This window comes from Schistocerca americana, chromosome 5 (assembly GCF_021461395.2).
Source record: "Schistocerca americana isolate TAMUIC-IGC-003095 chromosome 5, iqSchAmer2.1, whole genome shotgun sequence".
Lineage (NCBI taxonomy): Eukaryota > Metazoa > Arthropoda > Insecta > Orthoptera > Acrididae > Schistocerca > Schistocerca americana.
In genome coordinates, this window is record NC_060123.1 from 439,616,019 (window position 1) to 439,629,143 (window position 13,125).

Here is a 13,125-nt window from a genome sequence, read left to right on the forward strand (position 1 = left end):
GGCAGCCGTTCCCAGATAGTGCTGTTGTCTATAACAAAGTAACAATTCCAGAAGATAGTAACGATAAGCAGAATTACCTCCAGAGAACTGATGAATAGAGAAGTGTCAGGCAGTTGACACAGAACGTAAAGAAAGTTACAAACTGCACGTACACAGGAAAAGAAATTCCTACTGTACAGCTACACTATTCATGCCCAACCGCTGGAAACAGTATCTACGGTAAAATAGCTAGAAGTAACTATTCAGAGCGACGTTGAATGGAATGACCACAGAAAGCAGATAGTGGGAAAAGCAGATGCCAGACTCAGGTTCATAGGAAGAATCTTAAGGAACTGTAACTCATCCTCGAAGGAAGTAGCTAATAAAGCGCTTGTTCGATCGGTTCTTAAGTATTGTTCATCTGTCTGGGATCCCTACCAGGTAGAACTCATAGAAACGTTAGAGAAGAGCGGTGCGTTTCGTCATAGTATCGCTTAACCGGTGCGAGATCGCTACGCAGATGCTCAACGAACTCAATTGGCAGACAGTACAAGAGAGGCGTTTTGCATCACGGAGAAATATACAGTTGAAATCTCTAGAGAGCACTTTCCTGGAAGAGTGGGTGAACATATTACTTCCCCACATACGTCTCGCATAATAACCAAGAGGTGAATGTTAGAGAAATTAGAGACGATACAGAGGCTTACGAATAATCATTCTTCCCAGGCGCTAATCGGTAGTGGGACAGGGTTGGAGGGCTCAGTTAGCGGAACAAAAAGTATCCTCCGCCGCACACCATTAGGTGGCTTGCTGAATCTGACGTAGGCGTCGATGGGAGTCAACGTACATTTCACCAGCTTACCTGTTCCGCGTCATGACGCTCTGTTCCCACCAGCAAAACACGACTCGGTGTGAGCACAGTGGCTCGTCTCAGCTTAACACAGACACCTCAGGTAATAGCTCAACAGGCCCCTAGCTGTTCATAGTGAAAAGTTCAAGTTTTAGTCTCGTGAAGGCGTGATACTGCCAGATGTAGACAGTAATCGTCGCGCACAAAATGGAATACACTGCGTGAAATTCCGGACGTCTCCCTGAATATCAAGTTACAAGAAGGCAACACTAAGGTAATCCAACATTCAGTTCACTTTGCATTGCCTTTAGAAAAATCTCTTATTCAGCTAACTTAAAGACAAGGGTGTTTCATATTTTGCATATAGTCACTCCTTCTTCTTATGGACTACGAGCAAACCCCGAAAATCGTACTCCCACACACAAAAAGGTGTAAAAGGGCTTTACATTAGGAATGAATTGACGTGTTGTATATTTGACTTTCAGGAGGTAAGTGAGAAAAAGCTTAGGATTGATTTGATATTATGCTTAAACGGTGCTGGAAGTAGGTAATTGCTCTCATTATGAAGCACTGAATGATTATAGTATAGGTAATTTGCGCTCCACTAAAATCGAAAGTATGTTTACGGCGTGGTATCTCCTCAACTGTACGTCCTACAATGATATAATTTGGCAGGTACATTCAGTGGTATAAATGAATACCCTTTGACAAATGTGTTGCAATACACAATATAATAGCGATACTAAAGACATAATAAGTTAAAACGACGTACCTGATGCTGATTTGAAAGGCAAATATCCATTATGTACGTTGTAGTCCGTACCAAGTGAGGAAAATTTTTCATAATAACGTTATGAGACTGAGACAATCGTGATTCACAAATCGAAAGGCCGACTACACATTTAACACGTCAAGAGATTCGTTTAACAGATGACAACAACTTTCATAACTATGGGCTAGTGCAGAAGGTAGAAGAAGGAGACGAATGTATGTGGAGGACTTGTGAGGGATTTTCAACAGTTGAGGCAGTATTGAAAGACAGTGAGTGCAGTGGTTGACACGTAGGACGAGTTTGCCTTGCAAGGGTGATTTGTGTACTGTAGTTAATATTTGATGCCAGTAGTGAGATGCATTGAGCACCGAGCCAATGTGGATCGTTATTGTAAAATAGACCTGTAGTATGACGCACCAATCTGCTATGTAATAACTTGCCACGTCAGGTAAAGATAGGTGAGATCAAGAAACCGAAGATGCAGGACTTGATTCACTATTTCGTATTTGCTGAGAGGCGGCTATCTGCCTAAAAAGCAGTCTTGCTTGAGGCCCTGGGAGGATTCCTTTCAGGACAGATTGGAACCAAAGCCAGCTGCAGCTCTCAGAAAAGGTAGACCGTTAGTGCAACCGTTTAACTCAGCAGACGTTCTACGCATGAACGTTCGTTTAAAACACTTCTAACCATTTTTCTGACTGGAGAGCACGTGCTTTCTTGTGTGTACCTACGTGTAAGTCTTTCGATTCGTCAGCTTCAGAATCCTGTCATGGAGTGGGAGAAGTTTTCTGTCTTCCTCCCTACACTTTCGAATCATTGGTTAATGCTAACAAAATTCACAGGAATACGAGTTTAACTTATGTACAAATCATTACTGAACGGAACTCGCAACGTCCGCTGCAATTTGCCAGCGAATATCCTACACTTGTAGAAACAGCCAAGTTACGAGGGATTAAAATAGATCACACTTGTTCTAGCAGAGGGAAGAATAAATACTTGTGGACAGGCGACTGAGATGAAAATACTTGCTACCAGATACCACTTGCACCTATGTGGATGGTTCCATTGTAGTTCCGAGTCCAGATGTCAAGTCAGACTCAACTGTTACCACTGCTGCCTACCACATTAATGCTGTATGGGAGTGGTAAGAATAAGCTTTCAATAGAATCACCAAGTCGATTCTAGTTAACTTCGATGAGGGCTTAACTGCACAATTTTGATATTCTCATCATACAGTTGCTTGTATCATGCACTTTAATGATTCTGCTGGCGTTCGTTCTTATTTTTTCACCTTCTTGCTTTTAACCACAACCTACCTTTTCTCCTCAAGGCTGTGGTGAGTTAAGATGTATGTGTCATTGTAAATGGGGGAAAATAATAGTCTATTTTACATCAGTAATGAGTTTATATATATTATTTGTTAATGTTAATCTGTCTGTTATATTATTAACAATTTACCAAATGTAAAAGTTTGTGCTATATAAACCTGAGGAAACACAGTTAAGTTTTCACGTATGTTTTCTGGAGTATTATCTAATGCACCAACCCGTTATGTGGTTTTATCTGTATATTCAGAAAAATAAGGATATTCATTTATTCATTTGCTGTGAGGGGCAAGGGTTGTTTGGTGGAAGTATTTAATAATGGTACCCAACGATACAAAGGAAATCTATGTCATGTACACATGTAACGGTAAGTCTGACATCAGCCTGAATAGTGGTTCGAAATCCACAGTAATTTTATAGCCATGGTTCCGTTGCTTTTTGCGACTTCTCAACTGATTTAGGCAGTCTACTTACTCACATTAACAAATGAATGTCGAACGTGAAAGTACCGATATGTGTAAAAAAATCTTTGGACCAATCCCGGATTGGTACTTGGACCGTCGTGATTTGTAATTTGACACTTACCCGTAGTACCGACAAACAAATTGGAAATTACAATATTTAGACATTTTTCAGTTATTGAAACAGACCGTCGCACATTAATAAAGTTAAAAACCCTTGTGAATTTTGTTAATAAAATAATGAAGGTATTTTATGATGAAACTGCAGGCAATTGAAAGTAGAACGTCTGCTTTGAAAGGATAAGCTGGGGATAGGACGATAAGCATGGTGTTGTAATGGAGAGAGAGCAGGAGAATTAGGGCTTGACCAGCGGTAACATTCTCATACTTACCACTGTGGTAGACACGTAAGCTTTTCTATTCTTATCCACTTACAGTTATGATTTGCATCAGCTGTGTAGGCAACTACTGTTTATAATAATTTATTAGTTTGAAAGGTTCAAAATTCGTCGTTGAATGATGAAGCATTAACTCTACTGAGGTTGGGTGAATTCGAATAATGATCAATTATTCACATTCTAGATGTTCTCTGGAAAGGGGGCTTACGTTAAGTTATTTCCTACTTTCCTTATTTAACTGAATTTGCTTTTGAGTTAGTAATCCCTGCACCGAGTGTTTCAGGTGAAAACACATTACTTTTTTTCGTTCGCTTTTCAGGATTATTTCGTTATATTTTCCCGGCGTCGCATTGCAGTTGGAAAGGTCTATACGTCGACGTACATGTCGCCTACATTTAGCAGTTGCAGAGCATTTGTTGCAGGAGTCGACGTAGATATTAGTGTGATGCCCTCCCAAGGTCACATATCCCGGTTAAGCGTTTAGGACTACTGTGGCAGTGGTGCTGCGTTACATAAGCTGGAAGAGATGGTAACATTACCTTAACTGCGTGTCGACACTTCTCTCGTCTTTTTCTTCCCTTGGCGGGTCGTTCCCCTCGTTCGTACGAATTTATCAGATTAGTTAGTACAAAGAGCGGAAAACTGTCACAACTATTTGAAGTGGCTAATTTTTCCTAAAATATATATGTTACATCTCTCAGTTTGTGGCGTTTACTATTGCTATTGCTCTCTATTGCTTGGCCAATTCACGGACAACTAATCCTGGCTGTGGAATGGGGCTGGAATTATCGTCCGATGATGACCCACTTTGCTCGACCGGAGAGAGATCTGGTGATGGAGCAGACCAAAGCAGCATGTCGACATTCTGTAGAGCATTTTGGGTTACAACAGGGGTACGTGGGAGCGTTATCGTGTTGGATATCACAGCCTGGAATGCTGTTCATGACCGACAGACAGTATTGCTGTCAAGGTTCGTGGGATAACCACAAGAGTACTCGTGCTGTCATACGAAATCGCACCCCAGACCGCAATGTCGCAGAAGGAACATCCAGCTTTTCGTACCTCTACTACTCTGCCTCATTCGTACTCATTGTGGAGCTCATAATGTCTCTTGACTAACGTCATCTCCCCTCGTTCAGTCTCAGCGGTAACTAACTCTCACGAAATTCGCAGTTAGTATTTGCATTCTCATAGGGACGCTATTGGGTTGTTTCAGTTTTTTCCGTCAGTGTATGTGGAATAAAAATAGCTATTGTTCATGTCATCCGTCTCAGTGACAAATCTTCCATTTTCGTGGAGGAGAGATTAAGCGAAAGATATAGGAAGTTAATATACCAGAAAAGTTGTTTGCCGTATTAGATAAAGGGACATAAAACAATTGTGGATGTTCGCTGCGCTGAGGGATTTAATTTTTGTGCTTGTGAAAACATTTAAACATTTACGTGGATGCGGGAAAGAGGACACGAGCGTGCGACGTCGCTTCGAAGCGATGATATAATCTGGAAAGCTGCAACATATATTTATCTTCTATTTAACATATATTATGTTGTGCTCTGTCGTCTCTATGGTTACTGATTAATGTTGGCCATATCGAGTGTTAACAACAATGCTGTGTCACCTAAACCGTAGAAGACCGTTGCCTAGCAATTACTTCCGTATTCTCTCGAGTACTAGAAGTGCCTATCCGTATTCGCTGTCTAAGTTATTGAGTGAAAGAAGCTTCAGCTTTCATTCAAGTGTCGTAGCGCTGAATTGTGTGTTTCGAGAACACCTATCGAAACATTTTAAAGTTCTTCTTGAGCTTTAGAAGCTTTGAGCGAAGCGAACGCCCAGCTTCAGAAGTGAGGAGCATTGTACCCGCAAGAGGTATGAGCCATTCGCGTATGTGTCATCTATTTACCTTGCGGAATCATCTGTAGTAAGAATGTCGTAGAAGCTTTTAATTGTCTCAGTACTTAGTGGAGAAATACTAGCAGATTGAAGCGTATGGTAGAGTGTGATGTTATTACAGAACATGAAGTTATTAACACTATATACCGTGAAACACCATTCTGCTCCAATTTTTCATGGAGATTCAAATATTAAGTGTTTGCTTTTTCAGACCGATTTCTATACTTTCTTTTTGGATAGTTCATGCGCTTTCGTCTTGTATTCTCGACTAATTTCTTAGTTGCTCGATGGCAAATGTGTCAAGTGCTATATCCTTTTCCACCAACAAAGAGGTTCAATTTGGTTTTACCGGTCACTCACTCGAGCGGTACATATTTTTTTTTTTTGCTGTGATTCGTAGTATTTGTTTACCTGATTTGGATGGAGTTTTTGGTGTTTGTTGGTGACTTATTGGTTTTCGGTTTTTGAGCTATTTATTTGCGTTTGTAGTGTGATTCCAGTTTTTGTTCTTATTTTCTTTCAATTTATTCTAAAGGAATATGTGTATATAATTTTTCGATTAAGTTAATGTTATGTGGGTGTTGCTTCGTATCTCTGTCCCCGGTTTAGGAATAGAGTTCACACGAAATATGATACCTGCTGTCCATGTGTATATCGTTTTGTTTCTTCGGTTTATTCTGCAGATATTCGTGTGCACCATTCTTGCATAATGAAATTCGTGTGTATGTGTATGTGTGTGTGTGTGTGTGTGTGTGTGTGTGTGTGTGTGTGTGTGTGTGTGTGCGTGTGTGTGTGTGTGTGTGTGTGTTTGGGGGGGGGGGGGGGAGTCTTGTATACACTTCGATACCATTTGTGTGTTATTTATTTTATCTTAATATTTAGTTTTATCAAGGAAAAGTTCTATGTAATGTTTTCCGATTAGTCGTTTTGTGGAGCTGAGTGTGATATCGCTGTCTTCCTCTGAGCTACGGGTCAAGCGAAGAATGATTCCAATTCTGCCATTTTTGCCGTTTTTTCTGTTTGTTAGAGACATTTGTAGGGGTTCTGTTATCGCTGACTGTTAAAGCTGTATACGTACAGTTGCGATTAAGCTAGTTACTTTTTACGTTTTCGTTTGCATCATTCCGGAAGGATGTGTGTGTGTGTGTGTGTGTGTGTGTGTGTGTGTGTGTGTGTGTGTGTGCAGATTTCCAGTTATGTTGTTTTGTGGACGTGTCTAGTACCACTGTCTTCATTTCATCTGTATAAATCAAGCGAATTATTCGAATTCAATTTTGTGTTTACTGTATATTTTCGTCCGTTTTTTCTATGAAAATTCTTAAATGTTCTTAGGTTTATGAACCTTTTTTAGTATGTCCCCATCCAAAACTCTCCCATTTCTGCGATTGTCCCGATACTTTCCTTTCATTTGCTGATTCAAATACTTCCCATGGTTTTTTTGTTTGTTAAGAACAGCATTATACAATATACAACGGTATATTTTAACTGAAAAGATCGAATTCGGTCTGGCATCAGACCATCATCGAGTCCAACAACCATCTCCGCTATCCGTCTGAGTAAATAGAATCTCAGTTATGGAATGTACACTGTTCCGTCATTGATACTAGCTGTACATATATAACATTACGTCCATTTAACCTTGACAAGGTTTTTGCCCAGTATTTTATATATAGAAATAATACCAATGATGGTTTGTACATCTGTTAACTGCTATACCGATTAAGCAAACGCATTGGAGAGATGGTTTTGGACACCATGATTTTCTGATGCTCGTGCGAAATCGATCGTCTGTAATAAAATATACCGTTACAGCTTTGTGCTGCATATGGCAGTTCTTAACATTCATTAAAGCTGTACAACACCACCTCCATAAAATGTTTTATGTTTGTTTTTGATTGTAATGGTCTATATCGCTATGTCATCGGGCTATTATTAAATGTTATCTGTGGTCATCGTAGTATCTCGTGTACTATCCACTTTACTCCAATATGACGTCGTGGGTCAGAGCAGACTGATAGAATTGTAGCATGCTCTGTTCCTTTTAATTGTTGAGATTAACAACGACAATGATGTTAGCGATCTTTCTCGCTTGTCGATTACACACACTTAGTGTCTGTGGTCATAACAGAGTCATACTGTTGGAATTTTCTTCCATCTGTGAAAACTAACACATTTTGGAAATTGATGCCAACTGTGTGGTGTCATTCTGAGTATAACTCTGCTGTTGGTTAAAGAAATTGAATAACAGCTTGGAGTATTTTTAATTAGTAAATCCTTTGGAGTTTGTTAGTTATTCGGGCATTTTCATCCTTTAGACACCGCTGTATATCTTTCAATAGCAAGGGATGATTGTTTCGTCTGACATAGATTTAAATCACTAACAATTTTACTGCACTCCTTGTTTACCTATAAAATAATGTGCTCTGCATTTGCTGGTATTGCTATTAGAGGGGTTGCTATTTAATGTTGTCCAAAGGGTATCATAACAGCCGCGCGTGATTAGCCGAGCGGTCTTAGGCGCTGCAGTCACGGACTGTAAGGTTGGTCCCGGCGGAGGTTCGAGTCCTCCCTCGGGCATGGGTGTGTGTGCTTGTCCTTAGGATAATATAGGTTAAGTAGTGTTTAAGCTTATGGACTGATGACCTTAGCAGTTAAGTCCCATAAGATTTCACACACGTTTGAACATTTGGTATCATAACAACAATGCTATGTTATCAAAACCGTCGACACCGTTGCCTAGCAATTCCTTCCGTATTCTCTCGAGTACTAGAAGTGCCTATTCGAATTCGTTCTGCAAGTTATTCAGTAAAATAAGCTTCAGTTTCGAGTCAAGGGTTGTCGCGTTGAAGTTTGTGTTTCGATAACAACTAAGGAAACTTCTTAAAGTTCATGCGGAGCTTTAGAAGCTTTGAAGGAAGCGAACGCCCAGCTTCAGAGGCGAGCTGCATTGTACCCGCAAGAGGTACGAGCCATTCAGTTAAACATAACTTATTTATTTACCGTTCATAGCCAACTGCACTTAGAATATCGCACAAGCATTTAAATGACTGTGAATTTAGTAGAGAAGTACTGGGATGTTGTAGTTTTATGACGGACCGTGTTATGATTTCGGAACACGTAGTTAGTACAGTGTAACATGTGAAAGATCAAATTACCTTGTTTCACAACGATGAGTGTGTCACCAACCTCCTTGCTTCTCAACTGTACATACATGTTGGTTGTGATCATTGCACAGTGGAGCCGCTGGAAATTTCTTTCGTCTGTGAAGAAGACAGTTTGTAAACTGATGGCAGTTGTGTAGAGTAACATTTAGTCGAACTGGCTCTGTAAATAAAGAGTTTTCGTCTCCTGTTGCTTCTCGAAATTGAATTAATATCGTTCAATCCATTGGGATTTGATTAGCTATTCTGTTTTTTTCATTATATACTGCTGGATACCTCCCAGTCGCAAAATACCATTATTTTGTGGTACTTACAACGATTTATTTAAAATTTTTCAGCACTGCTCGTTTACCCATTCCTATCAGCGTTGCTAAACAGTGTAGAGCTCTGCAGCTACTGGCGTTTCTGTTGAATGTTGATCAGAGGGTATGCTAACACCAATGGTATGTTATCTAAACCGTAGAGGACCGTTGCCTAGCAATTACTTGCGTATTCACTCGATTACTAGAAATAACGATACGAATTTGTCGAGTGAGTTATTGAATTAAATAGGCTCCAGTTTTGATTCATATGTTGTACTGTCACACTTTGTGTTTCGAGTTCAAAAAACGAAATATTTTAAAGTTCTTGAGGACTTCTTGAACCTTCGAACGAAGCGAATGCCCAGCTTCAGAAGCGAGGTGTTTACTTACCGTATAGAATAACATGTACTTTTAATATCGTATAAGCTTATACGTGACTGGATGTGTAGCGGCGAAGTACTGGAAAACGAACGATTTTACGTAGTGTGCTGTGATTTAGCAGTATGTAAAATCAAAAAAAAAGAAAAAAAAATAGTTCCATTCACATTCCAGTACATTGTTTCAATACGCTTTGCAGCTACAAAGGTTACGAGAGAGCGTGACTTATAGGGACAAATTTCTTCGCTGAGGTTTTCACAATCTCAGTTTCTTGAATCGTCTATTCTCTAACTTATTAATTACTTTCACAACGAGAGGGGCGTCACCTATCTCTGTCACCAAATCTGTTATATTCTACCTTCCGTGAAGAAGAAGGCAATACGTAAAAAGTTCCACCAGCGTGCAATCATACTGAGTTGACATGGCACCATAACAAAAGTATTTTCTCTTTCTGTTACTCAAAGAAATTAAATTAATACCTTTGAGCATAGTTAAATGTTAATTACGTTGGGAGTTTATAAGCTGTACTGGTGTTCTCTTCATTCAAATATCGCTAGTTAAATTTCAATCGTAAATATGAATGTTACGTCGTACGTGTTATTGATTAGTTCACATGGCGCTGAAGAGTGTTTCTAGGTTTAGTGTTCAACTTAGGTTGATGATGACTCTGCCACAAAGAAGAGAAGGTGCAGGCCGGTGAGAATACACTGACTCAGACAACGGGTATTTGTAAAATTCGTAGTCTCGTCAAACACTGCGGAGCCATTTGAGATGTAGCCAACAAGATGTTCTCTTAAGTACACACTAATTATATTAACAGAATCTTCCGTCGGTTCTTGGTAGAACAACATTATAATAAATGAAAAGCACCAGTTTGCTTTTGTTCTACAATATTAGTTTTATTGTTAACCGGTTGTCGGCTTACAAGGCCATCTTCAAACATTTACTGAATATTTTGGTGATAATACTCAGTAAATGTCTGAAAATGGCCTTGTAAGACGAATACCGGCTAACAATAAAAGTAATATTGTAGAACAAAAGCAAACTGGTGCTTTTCATTTTAACACACTAATTAAATTACCGATCCTGCCTCACGGTGCCATGTTGAACGAACTGATGGTAGTAAGCAAATCGCGGCGTAATGTCGCTCCAAATGCGAAGTTTAAATAACTATACTTTGTGTATATCTGAAACTAGTGTAGCGTTGCACTGTTTTGCTAATAGTCTTGCTGCCTGTCTAACTGTGATAGCTTTAAATAACTGCTATCAAAACAAAATTATTCATTGTAGAATAAATGTACCACGTTATGAACACAACTTTGGCTGTCAGCGAAGAACTAGTGTTATTTTAATTCATCTACAGGAATCAGTAAAAGTGAATTGAAATAATGAATTCCTCATCAGACATAAATGGATAAACTTTATCAAGTAAATCAATGATATTTATTCGATCTGTATGTTATAGATCTTTTGTAACACTGACAGCTCTTATTATTACAGAAGTTAAATATAAAGACATAATATCACGGTCTCAAGTTTTTCCTTGCGAGAGACTTGTGAGACATCGCAATAAGATTTACTCGTGGACACGGTCTGATCGTATCTAACACGCTGCCCGTTATCGGTTGCAGTAATGCTCCGACGCATCAAGACGTTTTTCTCCCGGTGTGTGGGTGGGGAGAAAGACGAAGGTCTGCGACTGGACAAGACCTTGGTCGCTGCTCGACGTACCTTTATGGTGAGCCACGTCACATTGCATTACTGATATCATAATAAGCAAAGCAGTAAAGTTTTACAGCTACTTCATTGTCGATAGGGTGGTCAACAGGTATTACAGACTGTCACGATTTACTGTAAATGAATTTGCGTTTCGCTATAAACTTCCCATGTGACAAGTCGTTATGAAAAATACATCTAAGACAGGAACCTCTACTACACTACTGACTATGACGATTGTGTGTTGGTTTCCGTGCAAGAAAGACTGAGGTTCAATGCGCTAAAACTGTAAAAATTCAACAAAGAATTAAAATGTAAAAAATGTCTAAAAACATTGCTTACACACGCACGCACAAGCAAGCACGTGCGACTACACACACACACACACACACACACACACACACAGACACACACACACACACACACACACACACACAAAGATAATTATAAAAAAATTATTTAATATAATTTCGATACCTGGTAGTAAAAGTGACTGCGTTTCACTAGTTTAGTAGAATAATCTAAAGTACCAACTAAGAAACTTATTACGTCAGGAGGAGCCTCTGAAGGCCCAACGGTACTGACCGACCTCCACGTAACACTCAACAGATAGGCTTCACTGGCTGCAGATATGGAGGGATCGTTGTCAGTTTTCGTGTCATTGCTTAAAATACAGCCACAGATGAACGTCACTGGCGAATGGATGGATTTCTTCGTCACTAGAGGGAAATGGAATTTGCTGGGTACTCAGAAACACACTGCCTTCAACATCGTCTCCAGAGATACACAAAATCTTTAAAATTTACCAAGTCTCGACTTCAAGTAAAATAAATGACTGTTCTCCTCTTAAATACCCTTCTGCCTTCTGATAAAAAAAAACGTGCACAGAAAATTTGCCGTATAAGAATATTTATGCCACAATCATTCCAGATTTAACTGTCTTCTCACCAGACTTTGAAGATATTAATTATAAATGTATCCTATTCGGATAAGAGTCAGGGTAACTTCTTTGTGTGACAGTTATATGCACAAGATCGGACTTGGTCTGATGATTGGCCAGTCAGATGTATTCCAACAGTCGTATGTCTTTCTCACCTGCAGGGTAATGGCACGTTGTCTCGATGGGTTAGTTGCCTACAGCCAAGAGGCTGCATGATATGCTCGCTCTTTTCCCCAGATCCCACAGGCTCCTGCTTGTCTCCTCCATGTTACTGGAATATTATATCATCACTCCTGGCATTAGATAAAACTAAGTCGATAGTCTAGCCGAAAGGCGATTAAATGGTTGCAACAACTCTACTGACGGCCATTAAAATTAACACTGACCAACCGGGAAGTTGTGTCTGGCATTAGTTAAGAATGTCTGGACTATTATGCTGATACGGAGGTGCTTGAGAATGGAAAAGACCCTAATAACTTGTTGAGAAGAGTGCTGAAATTTCTTGCTAGAGCAGAGTTTGACATAGTATGCGTCCAAGACAAGTGACTGGCTGAGGACAACATTGCAAACCATCTGGCTGCTCTACGAGTTACCTGACAACTGGTATTAATACCTGATGACCAAAGGAAATGTATTACTGAATTACACTTCGAAGCCTAATGTTATTTTCGGAGGAGTCAGAGAATAGGGAAACTGGAACTGTCAGTAAAAATTGTCACAGTCCCACTTACGTTCCTTTCAAGAGAAAGACCAAATCAGTACAGAGAATAAAAAGGTCTTGGCGACGCTGCACCTTGAATAATTCCTCTATAGCCCTCTGTCGTTCCAGCTTAACAGTTCGCCCGTAGCAAATGGTAGCCATTACAGCCAAACAATGTATACTCACTATCACTATCTACAGGCCTATACATTCTTAGTAAGTGTTACACTTGGTATCACCTATGCATATTAAGAAG